Source organism: Mesocricetus auratus, unplaced genomic scaffold, assembly GCF_017639785.1.
Source record: "Mesocricetus auratus isolate SY011 unplaced genomic scaffold, BCM_Maur_2.0 Super-Scaffold_100004, whole genome shotgun sequence".
Classification (NCBI taxonomy): Eukaryota; Metazoa; Chordata; class Mammalia; order Rodentia; family Cricetidae; genus Mesocricetus; species Mesocricetus auratus.
In genome coordinates, this window is record NW_024429189.1 from 28,507,449 (window position 1) to 28,531,775 (window position 24,327).

Here is a 24,327-nt window from a genome sequence, read left to right on the forward strand (position 1 = left end):
GGGTTGTTCCTTGTTGGATGGGATTAGAGTTGGAGAACGGGGTGTGGACTTGGGTTTAGCTAATTACTGACCCAGGTAGATCAGTGTGTGTAAATGGGCTGGTATGTACGCAGGAATGATGAGGGCTTAGCAGCCATGACATACTGTAGCAACAAGCACACTTATATCTTTACTCTATGGGTGCCATTCTCCAGTGACCCAGACTCTTTGGAGAAAGGCATAATTGTAGATCTGGAGCATCTTGTGTGGCCAGAAAATAAGTGCTCAAAAAACAAAGGCTGTCGAAGGGAGGAAGGAGCCAACCTCAAGGAGCTCTTAATAGCCAGAGCTAACTTTAGCAGCAGAGTAAATAGTGTGGTACTGCATAATAATCCAAAGCATAGTATATGTATTCACATGACATGAAATTCATTCTAAGACAGGAAACAGCTTTCTTTCTTTTTTTATTTTTTGGTGTTTCGAGATAGGGTTTCTCTATTGTTTTGGAGCCTGTCCTGGAACTCGCTCTGTAGACCAGGCTGGCCTCAAACTCACAGACATCTGCCTGCCTCTGCCTCCCGAGTGCTGGGATTAAAGGCCACCAACGCCCGGCTGGAGACAGCTTTCTTATAAAAGAAGTTACAATAGTTTTTGTCGATAGTTTTTCCTTCAGGAGCCTAAGGCTGAAGTTTGCACCCCCTCCAGCTCACCGAGGGTACACTGAGGCTGAGCTCTGTGACTCTTCTTCAAGGGTAGAGTATGGGAAGGGAGAAATCAGTTTACAACAGCTGTCACTGAGCAGCCAAAGCTAACCTGGTGTTTAGCCATCCTGTGATTGTAGGACCTTAACCTGATGTCTCCCCAAACCCATAGCTCCAGATAGCCATTAAAGAAAATGTCAGATAGGCCTGCCTCTTTGCTGCCAGCAGAGCCCTCTGAGGTAGCCAAGCTCTCTGAGGAGTTGCCATGAGCTAGGCCCATCCTCTTGAGCTAAAGAAATTTATGGACAAGTTATCTTTGAAGTTAAGGGGTGGCAGACATGTGTCCCTTCGCTGCGGGCCTTTGATCCCTTTGTGAATCTTGGGACTGATGAATTTGTGGAGATGGCAGCAGGATAACATTGGGATGGTGTCATACAAGGAAACAGTATCACATTAAAAGCCTTGGAAAGAGTCTAAACAATGTTCAACAGAGGAGTCCACTTCATTCCCCAAAGGGCATCTTTGACTGTGGAGTAGGATTGGGTCATGTACATTTTCATAGGAAACTTTTTGTTTTGCTGAATATTTTTTGTGATTAAAAAGAAAGAAAGAAAGAAAAGCAAGACAAAACCTACTGAGGAGCATTTTGCAAAATACTTGACCAGGACCCCTTAACACCATTAAGGATGTAAACAAACAAACAAACAAACAAAAAAAAAAAACCAAGCAAATAAAGAAAACTGTAAGATGACAGAGGACAGGTAGCTACAAAGTGGGACCCTGGACCAGGAGCCTAGAATTCAGGGATGCTAGTGGGAAGCTAGAGTAACCCAGATAATATCTTGTTATGAGGACATTCAAATGAAGGAAACCATGAAATGAATAGACAGCAATTCCTATTAACTACATTCTATATCTGTGATTTTTACTTTCTTGACTTACTATATACCTGCCTATTAATCCATCTTATTGTAGAAAGTACTTTAAAGTTGCAAACACCAGTGCATATGCCTCCCTCACACAACCCAGCCTGTTTAAAGAATAAGGTCTTCTTTAAAATGTTTTCATTAGGACATTAATTATACACAATAGTGGGTTTCTTCTTTAAAATGTTTTTATTAGCACATTAATTACACACAATGTAATTTCATTATGACATTCCCATATATGTGACATAAAGTATTCTGTCTCATTGTCCTTCCCAATCCCACTAATCCCCGTGGTCTTCCCTAGTCTCCCGAGGTAGTTGTCATCAGGTACCCAGCATAGTTGACACTACAAATGCCATTGTGCACTCTAGAGTGTGGAGGAAGATGAAGAGTTAGAGAGGATGTAGGTTTTGTTGTTGTGTCCCAGAGTGATGAAAGCTGTGTGTGTGTGGTCACCTGAGTGTGTTCTGCCCTGGGATGCTCTGGCATCTGTGAGTATCCAGGAGATAATAGCTCTCCTGGTGTCAGGGCAGCTGGAGGACATTATGTGGGGTGAGAGTCCCCCGAGTTGGGATGTGTTGTGTATTTATTTGAGGAGAGTCTAAAGCCTCCCAGTGTCCTCCTTCCAGGGGTCGCCCAAGGAAAGAGGACGCCAGGGAGAGCAGCTTGAGGTCTGGCAGGGGGCAGGAGGATGGCCCATCAGAGTGCAGTTCTGCAGAAGGGATAGCAGTCCCTCCCAGAGCTCACAGAGCTGGGGCTGTGCCCGGAGGATGGCCTTCCAGCTGCTAACAGTGGGCCTATTCAGTCTGGCTGCATAATGATTTTAAAACTAATCTGGAGCCAAAGCCCGAGGCTGGAGACAAACACAAATATCTTGTTGACCGAGCAAACATCTAGATTTTGTCAGATAGGAAGTTACCGAGCAAGGTCAGAGTGATGTAATGGCGTGTGCTGAGCTTTCATCCTTAAACAGATGGGCCCCCAAGTTACCATCTGCAGCTCCCTGGGCCCTGGGAAATCATTTCCTACAAATGAAATTGTCACAAGTTACTATTGAGAAATTGGTGTGGAACTAGACAAAGGTAGGAAATTTCCACAGCAGTTAGCAGCTTCCTTTTCCTCCCTTTGCTTATAAACAGCCCTGAGATTTATTATTTTGCTCAGCCTTCTTATATAGCATGTGAATGTTGTTGGTGTCCACCCCACCCCCACCCCCGTAGTCATCCAAAGTAAACTTCCCTTTCTCTCAGGCTCTCACAACCGCCTCTTACCCTACCTAAGCCAGTGTCAGCTGGACACTCTTTATAAGCTGTTTTGCTCTTTTCGGTTTTTGTTGAAGAGGAAGTAGTGTTTTTGTTTCTGGCCTCTCCCCCACCCCACTCCCAGTATCAAAGGAATATGTTTGTTTTGGGAAGGCAAGGGCAGGGGATGTTTCTAATCTAAGTCAGAGGACGACAATGTACAGCACTGTATGTAAGTGGTGGGTTTGTGAGTCTTAATTGAAGTTTTTGATGGAACGTGGGACGTGTCAATAAACCATATTGGAGCAGAGAGAAGGGTCTGTAGTCCTCCTTGGGCTATTTATACGACAGTTGTTGGCACACTGTGCCGGACGTGGCTCCATACCCAGATAGAGAAACACCATCAGTAGGAAATAGCGAAGTGTTCTTGGAGAAGGAGTGCAGAGGGTTAGAGGTAGGAGATGCTTGGAGGAGATGGCTTTTGTGTTGTATGTCAAGGGAGTGTCTAGGTGAGGGATGAGGGTTTGGCAGAGGGTGACATCCCGAGGGAGCAGTGGGCCAACCCAGAGGGAGCCTCGACAGGCATGAGTTGTAAATGACGAGTACCCGTTTTCCTGGCGATGGGACAGAGTGTACAGTGGTTGGCACCCGGAAAAGGAACTCAGGAGAGGTTGGTTTGGAATCCCAGCGGATAGGTGGGGGACATTGCCTGAGTCCTGGGGAGGAGCAGGGAGGTGGGGGTTAGCATGTCGAGCCTGCTGCCTTTGGTCCTGTGGGTGGAGTAGGAGGGATGACAGTTGTCGGGGGTAACTGAAGGGACCTTTTTTTTAGCCTTTTGTGGACCTTTCTGGGTCTGAGAATTCCAGGGCTCTGGTGTCTCTGGGCTACAGCAGGACCTCTCTTGGAGGTCCTTCTGGCTTGGAGTGTAGTTGAGAAGCTGAGGCCTAGTCTGGCTCCAACCTTGTGCCCAGTGAAGAGGACCGGGGAATGTGGAGAGTGATGGCGAGGGGGGGCGGAGGTGGATAATGAGGCCTGCGTGTGAAGAACAGGATGCGCTCAAGGACCACCGAAGAGCCAGGGCCGTGGGTGGGTGGGTGGGGGTTCTGTACCAGCTGGAAGGACAAGCGTGGGGTGACACTGGCCACTGTGAAGTGTGCCGGGTAAAGCCTAGATCCGGGAGCTGCAGGTGCGTGTGACGAATGACAGTTGTTGTCACTCCATGTGCTGGACACAGCTCTAAGTGCTTTCAAGTGTCCATTAGGACAACACCACCACGAATGGCTTATCCCCATCTACAGACGAAGCATCGAGGCCCAGGGAGGGGAAGAAATTGCTCCAGATCCCATGATGAGCCAACAAATGGAGATGGGCTTCTAATCCAAATTGTCCTCTGTGCTCTTTCTCCCTTAGGAGCTGACTGTTCGGCACAAACACACAGGAAAAGGACCGGAGGGAGAATTGTGACTTACGGACCACTTACCGCACTTCCTCCGTGAATGAGAAGTTACCAGAAGCAGGTAGGTGTCAGTTGAGAGTTGGGGTAGAGGGTGGTGTGATGACCATGCATGGATGGGGGAGCCCCAGAGATGGAGCAGTTTCCACAAGCGGCCACAGGGGGAAGGGGCTGGAGTAGTTCCGTTCCTCCAGAACTGTGCTTGAACCCGCGTCTCCTTAGCTGAGCAGGTGAGCTCATGTTCAAGAGCAGAGTGCCAGTGCCAGGGGGAAGAGTTCTGTTCAGACGTTGCTGGCACCGATGGCTCAGAAACTTGTGAGTGTGCCTTCGTGTCACCTGTGGTCTCGCAAATGGGGAAATGTTTCTTTTCTTACCACCCTAAAAAGTAAGACAGCAGAGGGAGCGAATAGCAACCATCACCAGTCACGAAACCTTTTCCCTTTGCAAAGTGGGCACCTAGCAAATATGTGAATGAATGCTAGGGATTCCGCTAAGTGCTTTATGCATCGCTTTCATTTAATCCCTGTTTTGACGATGATGTCAGCTCTGCTGCACAGATGGGGGTCCTGGGTTTAAAGGGATTAGATAACTTGTCCAGGGTCGCACATTTAGAGAATGGTGGTGCTGGTACTGTTGGCTCCTCCTGCCTCTACTCGGGGAACTAAAAAGCAGGAAGAAGGTTCTGGAAACTGCGAGGGATGGGAGTTGTTCTCTCTCTCGACTGGGTTTCTCTGTGTAGCTTTGTAACCAGGATGGCCTCAAATTCACAGAGATCTATCTGCCTCTGCCTCCCAGATCCTGGGATTAAAGGTATGAGGGGTCCTAGTCATGAGACCACATGGATCTAAGTGTGCCGGGAGAGCCTGGCCTCCAGTGTGGGGGCTGGGTACAGCAGTACTAGAACTGTCAGAGGGTACAGGAGGGGACTCCAGGTTATCATGAGTGTGTGTGTGGTAGCCTATGCTACCTACAGCTAGCTACCCACTTATTAGTAGATTCTTCCCAGACTGGGACCTGCGACTGAACAGGATGGGCAGTGCTTAAAGAGCAGCTTAGTCTGACCCCTTTCTCATGCTCCTCCTGAGTGTGCCTCCTTTCTGTCACCTGGGGGCAGGCATCTGTGGACCCACTGAGTCTATGGTCAATTAGCTGATACCAGATGGAGATGCATGGATACAAGGAGGAGGTGGCCTGAGTATTTCTCTGCTGCCAGTAACAAAGCCCGAGGGTGAGGTCGAATCATCACCCACCTTCCCACTTTGTAGACAGTCAACAGACTATGACCTTTTGTTACAGGGTTTCTTTCTTCCTGGCAGAATAGTATGAAATGAATATGTTAGGAATTGGATGGCGCTGGCTCCTCAAGAACATTTTTGAGGCTGTATCCTAAAATGCCTAAGGCACGTCCAGTCTTCAGTGGTGGCCCAGCTATCTGGGTCCCCGTGCTATAGGTGCACGGGTGTCTCAGGTCCTTGGATTTGAGTGAGGTGGTTATGATGGGACCTAAGCTGTTTATGAGAGAAGCACTCTTGGGAGTTGCTGTTCTCATTTCCTTCACATATTTCCTTTGGGCCCAGCAGGATTCATTTATCCTCCTGGGTGGTGGCTTTTTAAATTCTGTGCTGAGAGGTGGGCTGTCCGAGGGGCCGTTCCCGTGAAACGATGGTGACTGCAGCAGATGAGGTTTGTGCTTACGTAATTTTTTAAGAATAAATAAAAAGATGGCTCCTGGCAGGTCCTGCAAGGGCAGCCTGGAAATGAACAGTACCGTGAGGGATTAAGTTGCCCTGCAGTCGGATTTTGCAGCTGCCGGAGTCTCCACAGTACAGCGTCAGCTGTAACCTCCAGGTGTAAACAGACCTTCATCAGCATCACTGAAAAGGGCTTTGAGGATTCAGACAGAACTCGGTGGGATGCTGTCCGTCAAAAAGTCATTTGCCAGGCCTCGTTTCCGGCTGTGATGTGTTACCCCAGCGGCTGGCAGGATCTGGAGAGCTTTGCAGCAAGGAGAGGTAGAGGGTGTCTGGGCTCCCTTGAGTCCTGATTTCACCAGCTAAGACCCTTTAGAAGCCAGGGAACACTTGCCTTTTAAAATAAGACTAAAGTAACAGTTACTAAAGTAGTTCTTCATCTTGTAAAACAATTAAGGCTAATTTGGGTGCTAGTGTTACCACTCAGTGGTAAAATACTTACCTTCCTTGGGTGAGGTTCTGGTTTGATTCCGGCCCCTCCTGGGGCAGGGGGGCCAATACTATAATGGCTTAATCTTCTGTGCCTTCTCAGAATTACTGAATGGGCCTTTGCAAAAGGATTTGTTTGCTTGCTAGCTTGCTTGTTTGTTTGTTTGTACCTTGTATCTATCTCTCAGCCAAGAACACTCCTGGCATGTGGAATGAAGTTTAATAAAGATGAATTACATGACCCAGGGAGGTAACGTTGCCTGACTTGTTCAAAGTCACACTGTTAATAACTGGATGCCTTGAGAATTGGAGGACGATGAAGCTCCAGGAGTTAATGGCTTGCCTTCAGAACGGCTCCCTGAAAACAATAATGAGGGGGCTGGAGAGACAGCTCTGAGGTTAAGAGCACCTACTGACCTTGAAGACCCGTGTTAGGCTCTCAGCACCTACACCTTCCTATTGTTGCAGCTACCGGAGCTGACACTGTTTCCTGGATTCTGCTGGGGCCTGCACTCATGAGAAGATACCTACCCCACACCACCTATACACACAATTAAAAAATAATCAATATTGAATATAGGTGAGTCCTGAGGTTTTTAATAGTTTTATAGCCTATGGTGTTGGAGAGATGGCTCAGGGGTTAAGAACAATTGCTGGTTTTGCAGAGAGTGTGCATTTGGTTCCCAGTTCCTGTGTCAGGCAGCTCATAACTACTTGTAACTCCAGTTCTAGAGGGTAAAAGCCATCTCCCCACCTCCCAAGTTTACCTGCATGCATATGCTACACACACTCAAGCACACATGCCCTTAAAATAAATCTTTAAAAAATAGTTTTTTCCTAGGTATTAAAAATCCTAAGCTTTTCTAGAATAAATGAATACAGTTTTATACATTTTAAGTATCAAAAGCATTCAATGAGACATAATTCAGGAGTTTGAAAATTTGTTCTAAATGTCTTTTTTTGTTTGTTTTTGAGACAGGGTTTCTTTGTGTAAGCCTTGGCTGTCCCAGAACTAACTCTGTAGACCAGGCTGGCCTCAAACTTAACTGCCTGTTTCTGCATCCCCAGTGCTGGGATTGAAGGCATGCACCACTACCACCTGGCCCAATGTCATTTATTTTTAAGAGCTGTTTCACTGATTATTTTAATTTTGAAATATATATTTAATATAGATATAGTATTTAAATTTTTTTTGTATATCTGTGTGTGCACCACATGCAGCAACCCCTGGAGGTCAGAGGGGCATTAGAGTTCTTAGAACTAGAGTTACAGACGATTTTTGGCCACTGTGTGGGTGCTGAGAGCTGGATGTGTAAGAGTAATGACTGCTCTTCACTGCTGAGACATTTCTCTAGCCACCCCCCCATCGTGTGTGTGTGTGTGTGTGTGTGTGTGTGTGTGTGTGTGTGTCTGTCTGTCTAAGAGTAGGCCTGAAAGTAAATTTAACGATCTAATAGGAAAGCCAGGAATGAAATATGATTTTACGAGTAGGAGTGTTCTGTTACTATCTAAATTGTATGAATACAAAACTTTTAATGATCCCAACTATAATATATTGGTTTACTCGGAATTGTCTATAGAGCACTATGGTAATTTGAACAAGAAATGTCCCTCATAGGTTCAGGAATTGGAACACATGGTCCCTAGTGGGTGGTACTGTTTGGGGGGGGGTGTTGCAGCCTTCCTGGAGGAAGCATGTCACTGGGAGTGGGCTTTGGGAATTTATAGCTTTTTATTTTGTGTCTGTGGTTGGAGATTTGATCTCCTGGCTTCCTGCTCTCGTCACCATGCTTGTGGTTTGCTGCCACGCCTCTCCTCTGTTGTGATGGACTATTAGTCCTCTGAAACCGTAAGCCAGAATAAACTTTCTTATGCAAGTTGCTGTTGTTCATGGTGTTTTATCAGAGCAACAGAAAAGTAAGTAATACAAGCACCAAGTAAACTTAGGGACAAAAGTGTTACTATTTGTCCTGTAGCATTTATTTTATTTTACTTTATTATCACTGTTGTTATTATTATTATTATCATTATTATTATTATTATTGAGACAGTGTTTCTCTGTGTAGCCCTGGCTGTCCTGGAACTCACTCTGTATTTCAGGCTGACCTCAAGCTCAGAGATCCTCTGCCTCTGTCTTCCATGTGCTGGGATTAAAGGTGTGAGCCACCACGGCCCGTTTTTATTTTACTTTTAAAGAGGCAGGATCTTGCTATTTTGTTTGCCCATGGTAACCTCCAACTCCTGGGTTCAAGTAACTTCTCCTGTATCAGCTTTCCAGATAGCTGGGTTTATTGGCACACGCCACAGTGACTGACTAGGCCATTCCCAGCATCAGTAGAATCCTTTCTCACACCCGCAACATTTGTACATGTATAAATGATGGTCGTATATTTGCATAGTGGCAAGCAGTTTGTAGTTAAGATAATATGTAAATAGAATAATAAATGGAAACAAGATGAGGCAAGTCAACGCAATTAGAAGTTGTACAGTTTCCCCTAGGTACCCTTGGATATCGCCTCCTACCCTCTGCCGTGGAGGCGTCTGGTTGAGAATGACAGTGATCTGGAAGAGGAAGCACCCAGCGCTGCTTGAGGGATGGTTATGTTAGTGCCTGGAGCCGTGTGTGCGCAAGTTGACAGAGAGGTACACTGTCAAGCAGATTGAGAGTAGGCTGGGTGGAGAGTAAACCAGAAAGCTGGGGGTACAGCTCCCTTACCATCTGCCCAAGAATGATGCTGAGGTGTCATTTATCAAAGTCCCGAGGATTAAAGCTGTCCCGTTAGGATAGTCAGACCACTTTCTCATTGCTGGACCCTGGACCACGGAGTGTAGTTCACAGGTAAGGCATGCAGAGCTTAGACTGGAGGTCCCCCCAGTCTGTGAAAAGAGTGGGTTGGGATGGGGTGGGATGGAAACCAAGCCAACTATTGGGTAGTGGAACTAAGATGAAAGTGCTGGACTCAGGCTTGGTGAATTGTGAGTGGATAGAGGCTGTGAATGGGGGGGTGGGGGGCGGCAGGCTCAAGGAGCGCTTACTTCTTGTAGAATATTTCCTGGTCAGCTAGTCCAGAGACTCCCACAACAAACATTTCTGACTGTGATTAAACACCACGTCTAAGACAACTTAAAGAAGGAAGCGTTCATTTGGGCTTATGGCTCCAGGGGTTTGGAGTCCGACGTGATGAAGCAAATGCCTGGTGGCAGGTTCTGGAAGCCGGGGACTCACATTTTGAACTGCAAGCAGGAAGCAGAAAGGACACCCTGGGAATGGAGCTTAACAGGACTGTTACCCAGAGAAACCCCAAACCAAACCAAAAACAAAAACCCTGAAAGCCTGCCCCCCAGGGATGTGTTTTCTCCAGTGAGGCCACACCTCCTAAGTTTATCCAAACAGTACCACCACCTGGGGACCAAGTATTGAAACCTTTGAGCTCCTGGGGACACTCCCATTCACATCGCCACACTGACAGCATTTCTAGTTTCTGGAGTTCAAAGGACGCCGTGACTAGAAAGTGTCCGCCTTGACTTGGTGAAAATGCTGTTGCAGGACTTAAGGAAGCCAGTCCTGAAATACCAGAAACCACTGCAGACCAATATGTGGTCGGCGTTTGATTGATGTCTGCCTGGCTGATTACTCTTAGTTTGCTGTTAGGCACTGGGTGTAACTGAAATAAAGTTGGTGATTTCAGGCAGATTGAGAATTCAGTGTTGAGACAGGGCTGCTACGTGATCACAGATTGCCCGAAGCTCTGCTTTGATGCGAAAGTATTTAGAACGAGTACTCAGATCTGAAAAGAAGGTGGAATCCTACAGCATTTCGGTAGCCATGGGTTTTATAAACTACCCACAAATAAAATATTGAAGCAGTGTTTGAGTAGTTCTGGCAGAAGTATTTTACAGCAGATGAGGAAAGAGCATCTTTAGGAAATAGGGGACACAGGTAATTCAATAACCAGAGGCAACTGCAAATGCAGACACCTTCCGTTTCTCCATGGGCTGTGCAGAGCTGTATTACATCCTGGAGAAGTCGTAAATGATGCCTTATAGCATCTAGAGGCAACTGCAAATGCAGACACCTTCCGTTTCTCCATAGGCTGTGCAGAGCTGTATTACATCCTGGAGAAGTTGTAAATGATGCCTTATAGCATCTAGAGGCAACTGCAAATGCAGACACCTTCCGTTTCTCCATGGGCTGTGCAGAGCTGTATTAAATCCTGGAGAAATTGTAAATGAAGCCTTATAGCATCTAGAGGCTCTTACTATTCCTATCCTCGACTCTGAATAAGAAAGAGTTGACCAACTTTATAACTAAGTAGTTGGTGTGTTTGTGGCTTTGATGGGGGAGACCACGTAGTTGCGATTTCTTAGAGGTGACAGAGGTAGAAACTGATAAAACTAGGATTTGGGATTGTTTTTGAGCGAGGGAAGCCTCCCTGAAAGGTTGAGTCAGGGACAATTTATGTTGATTTCTCAGTGGGACAGTGCCAGCGTGCCCAGCCTCAGCCTTTGAAGGGGAGGCCCCGAGAGCCCAGCAGGGGCCTGGCCTCACCATTGTCTCTCCAGTAAAGAAGGTCTTCAATTTGCAGATTATAATCTGCCAAATCCTATTTCAGGGAAGAGGACGACCTTAAGAATTGTGTGCTTGTAGTGACGAAGGGCTTAAAGACAGATCTGTGAGTGATGTCTGGCCGCCCTCTTGTTCATACCACGTCTCAGTTCTTACACCCCCAAGTGGAAGAAAGGCTCACTGGGACACTCAGAACCCCTGCTGGTTCTGAATGGCCGTCTCCATCCTGAATGGGCGGGGACAGAAGAGGAATGGGCTCTGCTGGCCTGCCTTCCTGAGTGTACTCTGTGTGTGTCCCCAGCTGCTTGATGGGTGGTGGTTCTGCAAATCTGTGTGTCCCCTGCTCTCTGTGTTACCAGTGGGGTGGGGATAAACCGTGTTCCCATTTTACAAGCACAGGCAAGTTCACTAGTAAGTGGCTGAGCGGGGCACATTGAGACTTGGTCATAATGAGGGTGCTAGCGATTTCCTTGACAGTATCTCTCGACTGAACTTTTGTTGTTTGTTTTTTTTTTTTAAGTGTTTTCAGAACTAAATTATTCTGTTTAATTTTTCCTGTTTTCTCACAGATGGCTTAAAAGTAAAATAAATATAAAAGCAATTTTTATTTATGTTTGCAGTGTTGGGGGTGAAACCTGAGTCCTCTTTATGCTGTGCAAGCATCCAACTGCTGAGATACATACACTCTCAGACCAAAGCCAAATTTCTAAAGGTTTCAAGATCTTGAATACTACCTTATCCTCATTTCAGGGGCGGGTGTGGTGATGTAGGATCAATATCATCTAGTTTCCCCCCTCGAAGTTATGAGCCATTTCTGAGATTAAAGCAGGGAGAAGGCATACTGAATTCACCTTGTACTTTAAAAATTTTTTTAAATGTCCAGAAATGCAGGTTAAGGAATGTGCCTTCATTTATTTCAATTATGTTGCCTTGGTTGGTTTCTGTTACTGTGACAAAATACTCGAGACTGGATAACATACACATAAGTTCATTTGGCTCTTGGTTCCTGGAGGCTAGTCATTCAGGAGCCGACTTTACCCTTTGCAGAGGGAGAACACAGCAAGGCTGGTCTGGGGGTGGGGCATGTGGTTGAGAGTACTTGCTGCTCTTGCAGAGGACCTGAGTTTGGTTCCCAGTATCCCCATCAGGCCTCTCTTAACTACTTGTAATGTCACTTCCAGGAGTTCTGATGCTCTCTTCTGGCCTCTGCAGGCGGTGCACACATATGGCGCGTGTATAGATAAGCAGGTTCATGTGCATACACACGTGTAAATCCGAATAACATTTTAAAACTTCTTTTAAAAAACATAGCAAAGAATTTTACAGAGATCTCTCAAATGTCATAAAATCTCCACCCTGATGACCTCATCTGATCTTAACTTAGTTTCCGGAAGCCCCCACCTGCCCCCCTTCAAATGGCATTAGCATAAGGACTTGGGAACTAGGCTTGCAACACAACCTTTGGAGGGCCAATCAGGTGAATTCCACCATAGGCAGACTTGCCTGGCTGCCCACCGCCCATGTTGGACCAACAGTATTGCGTAACAGTGGAGGCCATTGTCACTCAACCACAAGCTGTACCAGGATTTCAGTGTGTGCTTTACAGGGAGAGAGCTTGGCAGCCAGGGAGGGATAGGCTTCCTCTCACCTCTCAGTGTCGTTCCCACACTTCATGAATTAGTAAGTTACCGTGGCTTCGAGAAGTGGGGGTCCCAGAAAGAGACCCTGATGATGAGCTAGTGGGGCACTCTATGAAAGAAACAGGAACCAGGCTGACTCCAGTTCCCAGTAACAAATCCTCTTCCGGTTCTCAAAGCCAACATCATTCTGGGGTAAACGTTATCTTGTACCAGAGACACAAGGTTTTGTAAAAGTGAAGGTTTTAGAACGACAGCATGAAACTGTCACCCTATAGCTACTGTCAAGGCTGATTCTGCTATGCTTTCTATTTAGTATAAGTCAGGTTAACTATTCTGGTGTATCTTACTCAGTATTTCTGCAAAGTCCCGGCACTGAGGATGCAGCTGTGGTGTCATGCTTGTCTAGCATGTGTGAGGCCCTGGATTTGATCTCAAGCACTGGGGGAAAGTCATCGTACGTGGTTGTGCTGTTAGTAGTGTCTCTCTGTGCCGCGTGCAAACACACGCTTTAAGGACATTAGAATACCTTGATGTTTCCTGGTGTGATGATTGTTGACGTCTCCACCATGTCAGAGACCCAGTTTTGAAGTACCTTCTTCCTTCATTTTTTTTACCTCCCTAGTACGAATGGAAAATATTCAGACTAAAATATATTGTGGACAACTGGTTTGCCAATTTCTGAAGCAGCATTTTTATTCAACAGCAAGTAAAGCAAGTTTGCCCAACTAAATTATTCATAAGAATTACAAAACTTGTCATTTAGAATAGATGTTAGGATATTCAGGTCATTTAGGAGACTGTGGTTAAAAATAAAATGACCCAAATATATAGCTCTAGTTTTTTTTTTTTTGAAGGCAAGTTTAAACTTTTTATTTGACATTGGTCCTAATTCTGTTTGAGGAATGTCAGTGGCTCCTCTGTCAGAGTTTAAATACAAAGGCAATTCTTCTGTTGTTGTTGGCGCCTCTGTAGCCAGGTTGCATGCATGTTGTAGCCATGACTCATGCATGAGGGATATGTAAGTGAGTAACAGAGAAACCGGAGAAGGTCACAAGCAAATCACTCCTCCAAGAAAAACTGGAAACAATTTATTACGTGTTCTGATCACCCCTTTTGTACTTTAAAGAAAGAAGCAGTTGAAATGTGAACTTGTCCCAGTCTGCTTTGGGGTGGTAACTGGAGCATAAAATGTTGAAAATCAATTATGTATTTAGGGAGATGATGGAACAGGCTGACATATTTAAGGCACAGTATATTGTTTGGTGGACAAATCAGGGCATTACATCATCTTCCTGCAGTAAAATGGTCTCCTGAGAGGGGACAGGATAACCCATCGTAATGTGTCTAAACTTCACAAACTTGCTTTGATGCTAGGGAGAATCCCGTCTTAAGAATTGGCTGAGTTTTTGTTGTTGTTAAAGTATTTCCTACTGTCATGGTTTATAGTAGTACGGTAAATCACAAAGCGCTGTTTGTTGCCCATGCTACTGAGCCGGGAAGATCTTTGCAAGAAAGAGCAGAGTGGCTAGATTTCTCCTGTAGCCCCACCAAGACTGAAACTGTGCTAACAATCACCCTGATGTTTATGGATCTGGGATGCCTTGTGGACACTGTCTTAACCTTCCTGTGATGCGGAGGCACCCAAGAACTGGACTGCATAGACTCTGTATTTATGCAGTCATACACAGTGACTTTTGCCAGCTGGAGCTAAAACCCAGGGCCTGCAAGCATGCAGCTACAGATAAGTGCCACAAATTGTGTGCCTTCACAACAGAAAGTCACTGTTTTAGTTGTGGGAAGCGGAGTTTCAAGATCAAGGTGTGGGCAGGGCTGTTTCCCTATGAGTCCTGCAGGAAAAGGATCCATTCCAAGCCCCTCTGGTTTCTAGGTGTCGCCTTGCTTCCTCCCTGTGTCTGTACCAAGTTTCCACTTTCATGAAGATAACATCGGGTTAGGCCCCCTCTATTGACTTCCTTGACCACCTCTGTATCAATTCTCTCTGTAAATAAGGTCCTGTTCTAAGGGGCCGTGCTGTAGAACTTCGGCATTCATAGTGGGAAGGACCTGTCGACCCCAGTGGCAGGACTCTGGTCTTGCCCTCCTATCTGTTCAGTGTTTCTCCTCATTGTTCAGTAAACACGTGGTAATATTTGCAGCTTGGGCAAGAAGGCCAGGTTTTCCATATGTCTATATTTGTATGTTCCCATTCTTTATTTTTTCCATGCTGATTTGTAGATGGATGTCAAGTCTTAGATGGAAGTAGTTTTGCTTGAGACCGTTTTTTTTTTTTAATCAATTTTAAACATTGGTCTTTTCTCCGTTTGTTCTGTAGAGTATAAAAGTACTTCTTTGCACATATTGGTTTTAGAGAGAATAAATGGAGAACTTTATCTGTGATCATTTCCTTTTAGTCTTTTTGCAAATAAATAATAAATTGGATTTATTTATTCATGTTTTGTGCCTTCTTGGGAAAATGATCACTGTCTGAAGATTTTTTTCTATAGGATATGCATCTACCTGGGATCTCAGTGCCTTCAAACCAGGCAGCCATGGGATGAAGGTGCAAGGTGCTGTCTCCAAGACAGACAGGCATTCACTGTTCTGTATTTAGGAGATGAACAATGTGCCATATCATTTGAATTTCACTAGTATTTCAAAGAATTGTTTATAGTCGCACAGTGGTTGAGCATGCTTTTAATACCAGCACTCAGGAGGCAGAGGCAGGCAGATTTCTGTGAGTTTGAAGCTAGCAGTGATTACAGAGGTAGTTCCAGGACAGCTAGGGCTACACAGAGAAACTCTGTCTTGAAAAACAAATAGCAACAAACAAGCAAACAAGGAATCATTAATGCCCCAAAGACACTAATTTAAGACATTTCTGTAGGTAGAGAAGTTTTTCCTTGGAGTCAGCCCCATTCAAGATTATAAAATCACGGGCAATGACCCTTTTTGTCAATGTTAAGAAATAAATGTTTCACACCCAGGCATGGCGGCGCACCCCTTTAATGCCAGCACTGGGGAGGCAGAAGCAATCGGATCTCTGAGTTCTGGGCCAGCCTGGTCTACAGACTATAGGACAGCAAAACAAAAAAACAAAAAACTCCCAAAACAATAAAAAGAAATGAAGGTTTTGAGCCTGGTCTGGTGGCCACATATGTTAATTTGGGAGGTAGAGGCATATGATCTCTGAGTTCAAGACCAACCTACTTAACATAGCTAGTTTCAGGCCAGCCAAGATTACATAGTGAGGTCCTGTTCATAAGAAAGATAGAAAGGACGGAAGGAAGAAAGAAAGAAAGGAGGAGAAAACAAGCTTTGTGGTAGATCCAGGAAATTTGTGGGAATATACCATGTATACAGGCTATAACAGGTTTGTGTGTACTTTTTTTTTTTTAAAGACAGACACCTTTGAAAATGGTGGAATGTAGAAATGTAAAGACCTTGGCAATCTGGGCATGGTAATATACTCGTGTGTACTAGCTGGGTTTGTGTGTGTCAACATCAGAGAGGAAGGAGTCTCAGTTGAGGAAATGCCTTCATGGGATCCAGCTGTAAGACATTTTCTCAGTTAGCGATTAATGGGGGAGGCCCAGCCCATGATGAGTGGTACCATCCCTGGGCTGCTGGTCCTGGGTTCTATAAGAAGGTGGACTGAGCAAGCCAGTAAGCAGCATCTTTCATGGCCTCTGCATCAGCTTCCAGGATCCTTCCCTGTTTGAGGTCCTGTCCTGACTCCCTTCAGTGTTGAACAGCAATGCTGAAGAGTGAAACCGAATAAACCCTTTTCTCCCCAACTTGCTTTTTGGTGTTTCATCGCAGCAATAGAAACCTAACTAAGATATCTTGTAATCTGAGAACACCAATTTAGGTGATTTGGGACTGTCCTTATATTTGTTTATAGCTGCCTCTTAGTGTCTATGTGCCTTTTGAATATTATCATAGAACAGGCCTGGACCAAAAGTCCCTGTCTGGTTTGCTCAGTATCCTGCAGTTCAGAGCGGCCAGTTATGTGTACCTGGCTGGAAACCCTCCATTTGTGTATTTGTTGAGAAAATAGGGAAGTCCCTAACAGCCGATAGTGAAGGTGCAGGCAGTCCTAACAGTTGGCAATCACTAAAAGTTGGTCTGACCTCATATTATGCTTGCTACAAATTCCTTCTCATACAACCCCAGATCCAAAGGAAAGGCTTTTGTTGTGAACACAGCTGTTAAAGAACTTAATGCTCTCCCCTCCACAAACATATTATGGGTTATATGACACATGATTTTTGAGACCATAAATTTATAGTGGAGTCGAGTGTCTTAGAAATGGTAATACCTTGATTTCAACTAATTGTTGCAGATCAAATTATGTAGGCTAGAGTAATTACTTTTGTAAAAAAATTATGACATATGGTGGCACACATCTTTAACCCTGTCACTAAAGAGGCAGAGACAGAAAGATGGCCAACCCAGTCTACATAGCGACTCCCAGGCTAGACCCTACGAGAGAGAGAGAGAGAGAGAGAGAGAGGGAGGGAGGGAGGGAGGGAGGGAGGGAGGGAGGGAGGGAGGGAGGGAGGGAGGGAGGGAGGGAGGGAGGGAGAGAGAGAGAGAGAGAGAGAGAGAGAGAGAGAGAGAGAGAGAGAGAGAGAGAGAGAGAATATGAGAATGTGAGTGACCAAACTGGGTGGTGGCAGCAGCAACACGCTCCTTTAATCCCAGCACTCTGGAGGCAGAGGCAGGCGGATCTCTGAGTTCCAGGTGAGTTCCAAGACAGCCAGAGCTTCACAGTGGAACCTTGTTTCGAAAAACAAACAAAAAACAGCAAATGAAAAACCAAAACAAAGTATGGGCATGGTGTGGTGAGGCATGTCTATAACCTATCAGAAAAACAGCAACAACAAAACAAAGGAATTATGGTAAAATATGTAAGACATTGAGTTCATTTTTAATCCTTTCTAAGTTTGTCAGCTGATAGGATTAAATGAATCTGTGTTTTTATAAGCACCATCATCCATCTCTAGAATTTTCTCATGAGCTCAAAGACAGATTCTGTATCCATTAATCAGTAGCTCTCATTGCATTGCCCTGCCCCCTGTCTGTAACCTCTGTCCACTCTCCCACTGTGTGGATTTGCTGAGTGTAGGTGCCTCATCCAGGGGAGCCATGCTTTTGTCCGTGGGCTTTCACCTTAGGCAGTTTCTTTTTAAATCGTAAAATAATTTGACAGATCGCTGTGGAATATTAAAGTTCTGAGACAGAAATTTGAAACTCCTCATGCCTCCAGGGGCCAGGAGGGTGGTATCCTCTAATATTGATGGAGCAGTTACTGTGTGTCAGATTGGGCTCCAAGCACTTTGCAGGTAATAACACATTAACCCTCACACCAGCCCAAGGAGGCAGAAACAGTCACGGATATCCCAGTTTTGCATGCAGGAAACTGAAGATGAACCATGCCCTTAAAACAATGACCTGGCTTGTATGTGAAAGGTGGGCTTCTAGCTCCAAAGCCTGGCTGTGCTTGGGCATAGCAGACAAGGCCATGGGAAGCTAGGCAAGCCAGCCCTGGAGGCTTCTGATCCCGGGCCCTGGTACAGGGGCTAAGGGAGCTGCGCAAATAAAATACCCTTGATGTTGCCGAGAGGAGGTGCAGGCATGGTGCTGCTGGCCCTTGCACATTTCCGTCAGCCCCTGGAAACCCTTTCCCACTCCTAATTGCTAAGCACAGACTGCCTCATTCAGCCAAAGACAAAACATAGCGTGCCCCAGACGGCGTCTCGGGGACCTACTAGTTTGAAGCTTCTGCTCTGGTGGCTTCAGATAACCTTTTTTCCTTATCCAGAACCCAGGACAGTTTGCACCTCCTGGGACAGTTGCTGTCTTCTGCTCGAGGGAGAGAGAGGCCTACTGCTCTTTGCTCCCTCAGTGGCAACTTAGATACAGCAATTTTCAGTAAATGCACTGAATGATGACTCTAGAGCAATCTTGATTTCTTCCCAAGTGCTGCCAAGAGTTCACTGAAAGTCTAATTTAAAACAAAACAAAGTCATTCGGTTTTGAGAGGCTCATATCCTTTCATGTAGGGCTTCATAATTTATTGTTTCATTTTGGGCTCCTTTGATTTAACAGTGCTGATTAAAATAAGACTTTAAAGTGTTTTTCATCCCCTCCTTTAGAAAAAGCCTCAGCAAAGGAACTGAAATGTATGCAGTGTGTAACACATCCAAACCTACTGTCCTTATTTTACTGCCAGCTGCTGGCTTTCATGGCGTGGCTACTGCATGCTAGCCACATTCTTTCATTGTAGAGTCAATCAGTTAAGACTTTGTGAATATATGTTGAATTCTAGAATGGGAAGGATTTGAGCATGTGTGATTCAGTGTAGTGATTTTGCACATGAAACTGTTCAGGGCCATCTGATTTATAAAGGACCAGTTGAAGGTCATTCAGATGCCTGGCAGTCAGAACCCCTTGAAAACACATACATCTGTTGTGTATATAGCCAGATAGGCTTTGTTTAGGTGTAACAAGGTGTTATCACTCAACAGCTTCTGAGCCACTGGTCATGTCTAGATAGTTTATAATGGGTATAATCTTAGTCTCTTAGTGTTGCTATACAAAATAATGAAGGCTGAGTAATGCTGCTTATAGTTCTGAAGCTTCGTTAATCCACTCTCCAGTGCCTACAGTCCAATAAGACGACAGCTTGTTGCTGTGTTTTCAGATGTTAGGAAGTGAAAAGGCAAGGGGGCTTAGGGTACCCCTTCAACTCTTTATGAAGGCCCTAAGCCAGAGCCCTCATGGCTCCCCCACTTCCTCACCTCTTAATGTAGTAGCCTCCCTTATCTTGGGGGCTCCCACATTTTCAAGAGAAGCTTATATTCATGTGTACCCCTCCCCTACACTCTGAGACTTGCAGTGAATGTCTGAAGCACTGGAGAATGCCGAGCCCAGTGTGTACTGCCCTTCCCCCTGCACGTACAAACCTGCAGTAACAAAGTTTAATTGACACACTTAGCACAGAAGGGATTAACAGGAAATGATAATACAGAACAAGTAAATGATATGCTAGTTAACGTAGCAGCTGCTCTGGTTATGTAGACATCTACCAGGCTGGTCATATGTGTACCCTGGATGTGCTGGATAGAGATGATTTACTTTCTGGAAGGGCAGTCAATGGTTTCATTGGTCCACTCAGTACTGAATGTGGCGATGTGGCGATGTAGCTCAGTAGATAGAATGCTTGCCATCTCCAATCCTGTTTCAACTGGCCATGGTGGGTCAGACCGGTAATCCCAGCACCTGGAAGGTAGAGGAGGCAGGAGGATCAGAAGTTCAAGGTCATCCTTCCTTACATAATGAACTTGAGACCAGCCTGGGCTATAAGAGGACCTGTCTCAAAAAGTTGGTGCTTTTTTTTAAATAAAAGCTTATTAATTAGGGTCTTCCATGTAATCCTTCTGGGCCATAGTTGACAAAGGATAAATGAAACTGTGGGCTAGAGGGGACGCTTGTACCATCATGTGGTGTGTTCCCCCTGTAGCACCACATGAACCTAAGACATTAAAACCACAGTACCCTGCTAGTGCCAGTGTGAATTTCTGCTCTGTCTTTGGCTGAGGTCAGGTGGAGTACTAATGAGGATTTGATTATACGTGGTCCCCCGGCACTGTGCTTGGAATTTGGGGTTTACCGTGGTTAAGAGAGGTCCAAGCCCATACTCACCTCATTAGCTGTAACAATCTGATCATCTTGCAGGAAATATTTAAAATGAGAATATAAAGATAATTTCTAACGTAAAACAAGCAATTTCCACAGGAACGGATTAGTAATCTGCAAATGGAGTTCTAACTGGTCTAAATAATAAAAGCCCAGAGTCAGATAATAGAGGAAAGTGCTGAGAGATCAGAGAGAAGGAGGAGCAAGCCACAGCCACCTTTAACCTCATTAGCTTCCCAGCGGAAAAGTGACCGAGTGCCTGTTTCTTCCTGATTATATCCTTTTTCTACCTAGCCATCTCACTTCCTGTCTCTACCCAGCCATCTTACTTCCTGTCTGTCTGTACAGACCTCCAGATAGATCCCTATGTTTAGGTAGTAGCAAGCTCTATCCTCTGATGGGCAGACATGCTTTATTTGTACAAGCAAGATGGCACCACGGTAATCACTACATTCATCTGAAACTGGGCTTTTGGCCTACATTTTGGTAGATGTGAGTGGGGTTCAAAGCTCGGCATTAGGGAGGGTGGAGGCAAGACTTGATCCTTTCCACTCAACAGGAAATCATCCACACTTTTTCTGGGAAGCCTGACCTATGAGATCCTGTCTCAGAAAACAAAAAGTAGGTGGAGTTTGGATGGGAAGTGTAGCTTAGTGGGTAGAAGAAGTTCTTGCTACCAAGCCAGATGAATCCCTGGGATCCACATGTCAGGAGACATCTGAGCCCTGTGTGTTGTCCTTTGGCCTCCATACATGGTGTAACATGGACTCTCTCTCTCTCTCTCTCTCTCTCTCTCTCTCTCTCTCTCTCTCTCTCTCTCTCTCTCTCTCTCTGTTTCTCTCTCTCTCTCTGTTTCTCTCTCTCTCTCTGTTTCTCTCTCTCTCTCTCTCTGTTTCTCTCTCTCTCTCTCTCTCTCTCTCTCTCTCTGTGTGTGTGTGTGTGTGTGTGTGTGTGTGTGTGTGTGTGTGTGTGTGTGTGTCTCTGCCTTTCTGGCTCTCGCTCTGTCTCTCTCTCTTTCTGGCTCTCGCTCTCTCTCTGTCTCCCCTGCTCCCCCTGTGTCTTTCTGTCTGTCTGTCTGTCTCCCTCTCCCCCTCTCTCAATAAATAAATGTAAAAACAAGTTATTTTCTTGATGACAGCAACCTACCTTTTGTGGATACTTGTAAAATCATAGAAATATGATACAGGCATTTAAAACAAGATAATTTTAAATTAAAAATTATTATTAATTATTGATTGTGTGTATGCATGTGCATAATGTGTGTGTGTGTATGTGCATATGGAGGTCAGATGACAACTTTGTAGGAATGGGTTCTTCCGTTTTCTTTTTTTTAATCATGGGTTTCCCAGGTTTGCATGGCACGTGCCTCTAACCAGTGAGCCACCCTGACGGGTTTAAGATAGTAAATTTTAATTAACGTAAGCTTAACAGAATGCAACTGAATTTAAAGTAGAAGGGATGGCTGAACTTAAGATTTCTTGACTTTCCAGACCGATATGAAGAGAAAATTTCCAGTACCCCATCAGCTTTTTATGGAATCATAACTGAGCACACTTGCCCTACCAAACAGCTTGGTCTCGTCTGCTGTGCTGTGTGATTGTTTTTGTGACAGGATCTTCATTAGCCTGCTATAACCTCCCAAGAGATCGCTGCACTGGCACTGCTGCTCCCTACGCTGCCTCCCCCTGCCTTTAACACACTCAGAACCCGCACTGGCATTACTGCTCCCTACGCTGCCTCCTCCTGCCTTTAACACACTCAGAACCCGCACTGGCATTGCTGCTCCCTACGCTGCCTCCCCCTGCCTTTAACACACTCAGAACCCGCACTGGCATTGCTGCTCCCTTACGCTGCCTCCCCCTGCCTTAACACACTCAGAACCCGCACTGGCATTGCTGCTCCCTTACGCTGCCTCCTCCTGCCTTTAACACACTCAGAACCCGCACTGGCATTGCTGCTCCCTACGCTGCCTCCCCCTGCCTTTAACACACTCAGAACCCGCACTGGCATTGCTGCTCCCTACGCTGCCTCCCCCTGCCTTTAACACACTCAGAACCCACACTGGCACTGCTGCTCCCTACGCTGCCTCCTCCTGCCTTTAACACACTCAGAACCCGCACTGGCATTGCTGCTCCCTTACGCTGCCTCCTCCTGCCTTTAACACACTCAGAACCCGCACTGGCATTGCTGCTCCCTACGCTGCCTCCCCCTGCCTTTAACACACTCAGAACCCGCACTGGCATTGCTGCTCCCTTACGCTGCCTCCCCCTGCCTTTAACACACTCAGAACCCGCACTGGCATTGCTGCTCCCTTACGCTGCCTCCTCCTGCCTTTAACACACTCAGAACCCGCACTGGCACTGCTGCTCCCTACGCTGCCTCCCCCTGCCTTTAACACACTCAGAACCCGCACTGGCATTGCTGCTCCCTTACGCTGCCTCCCCCTGCCTTTAACACACTCAGAACCCGCACTGGCATTGCTGCTCCCTTACGCTGCCTCCTCCTGCCTTTAACACACTCAGAACCCGCACTGGCATTGCTGCTCCCTTACGCTGCCTCCTCCTGCCTTTAACACACTCAGAACCCGCACTGGCATTGCTGCTCCCTACGCTGCCTCCCCCTGCCTTTAACACACTCAGAACCCGCACTGGCATTGCTGCTCCCTTACGCTGCCTCCCCCTGCCTTTAACACACTCAGAACCGGCACTGGCACTGCTGCTCCCTACGCTGCCTCCCCCTGCCTTTAACACACTCAGAACCCTGTGTTGGGAGGCAGCAGCATCTAGCACAAGCCCATTTTGCAGTGACGTGTAGAGTGTCTCTTGTGCACATACAGGTGAGTGTTGGGTAGACACAATGGGATGCAGAAATTCGAAACACAATACCCCCAAACGCTGGCAGCACAGTGTGCTGCAGAGTGCTTGCTGACCTCAGGGCCTTGTGACTGGGAGCTACACTGCCCAGCATGGAGAGGACACATGCTGTGAGCCTGGGAAAAAGTCCAGATTTAACTCCAAGTCTGGTTTCTACCGAATTTGTATCAATTTCACACCACCGGGAAGTGGGAAAATTCCCGAGTCGTGTCATCAGAAGTCAGTGGCTGTGTATATGCAAAAAATCAAAGGCCCACCTCAGGATGATCCTGTATGTCCTAAAGGCAGGATGACACTTATGATTTGTAACAACTCCAGACTAGCTAGGCCTTGTTTGTGTTTCAAATATTTATCAGTCGACATACTATATACCACATCCTTGGCATGCGGTAAAGAAACGAATGAAGCTCCCTCTCTTGTCACAGTTGGCTTACATGCAAATGCAAGATAATGTCACAGGAGATTCAGAGTGAGGGGAAAGGGATTTAGTGAGAACACGTGGGAAATTGAAGCAAGCCTCATCGTTGGAGCAAACAGGCTTTGTAGAGGAGCATTGGCTCTCAGGGAGTGAACTGGAGCTTTCAGAAAGAACGAGTATATTCCGGGGATACTACAAGGATCTGTGTGGTTTAGTGAGGTGGCTAGGATTTGGGTAGCAAACTTAGACCAAAGGGGGGTGGGGAGCACCCAGAGGTTTAAAAAGTCATCACAGGAATTATCACAAATCTGTAAGTCATGAGGCATGTAACCAAGTCCGTGTCAACACTCACTGGCCAGCTGCAGGCATCAACATTTTGCCGAGCTTATACACAGTTTGTGTGTCGATGTTTCGAGTAATTTATTTTTCTTTGTCTGTCTAACACGAGCAGCATGAAGTTTGATCTGCAGTCACTTTCTATGTAACTGTATTTGGTTTATAACTGATTGTGAATACCACAGTGGTCCTGTAAGACTATAATGGTACTGAAAAATAGTCCTTTTGCTTAGCGATGCATAGTGACTGATACGGAGAACAACACAACTCATGTTTGTGGTGATGCCGGTGTAGAAAAATAAAAGTTCA

General features: G+C 45.8%; 1 protein-coding gene and 1 pseudogene across 5 annotated transcripts in view; both read left to right on the plus strand.

Moving 5' to 3' along the window:
• Positions 1–945: 945 nt before the first annotated feature.
• On the plus strand, positions 946–7,037 carry LOC110340707 (annotated as a pseudogene).
• The window catches only part of Tanc1 (tetratricopeptide repeat, ankyrin repeat and coiled-coil containing 1), a 189,412-nt gene continuing 169,346 nt past the window's right edge, over positions 4,262–24,327 (plus strand). For 4 of the 5 annotated variants that reach the window (XM_021226566.2, XM_021226573.2, XM_013112615.3 and 1 more), the window contains exon 1: positions 4,262–4,367. The gene's annotated coding sequence lies outside the window, so the exon portion shown is untranslated. Of the gene's footprint in view, positions 4,368–6,954; positions 7,064–24,327 lie in introns of those variants that run through there. The other variant, XM_040745399.1, reaches the window with a different exon arrangement.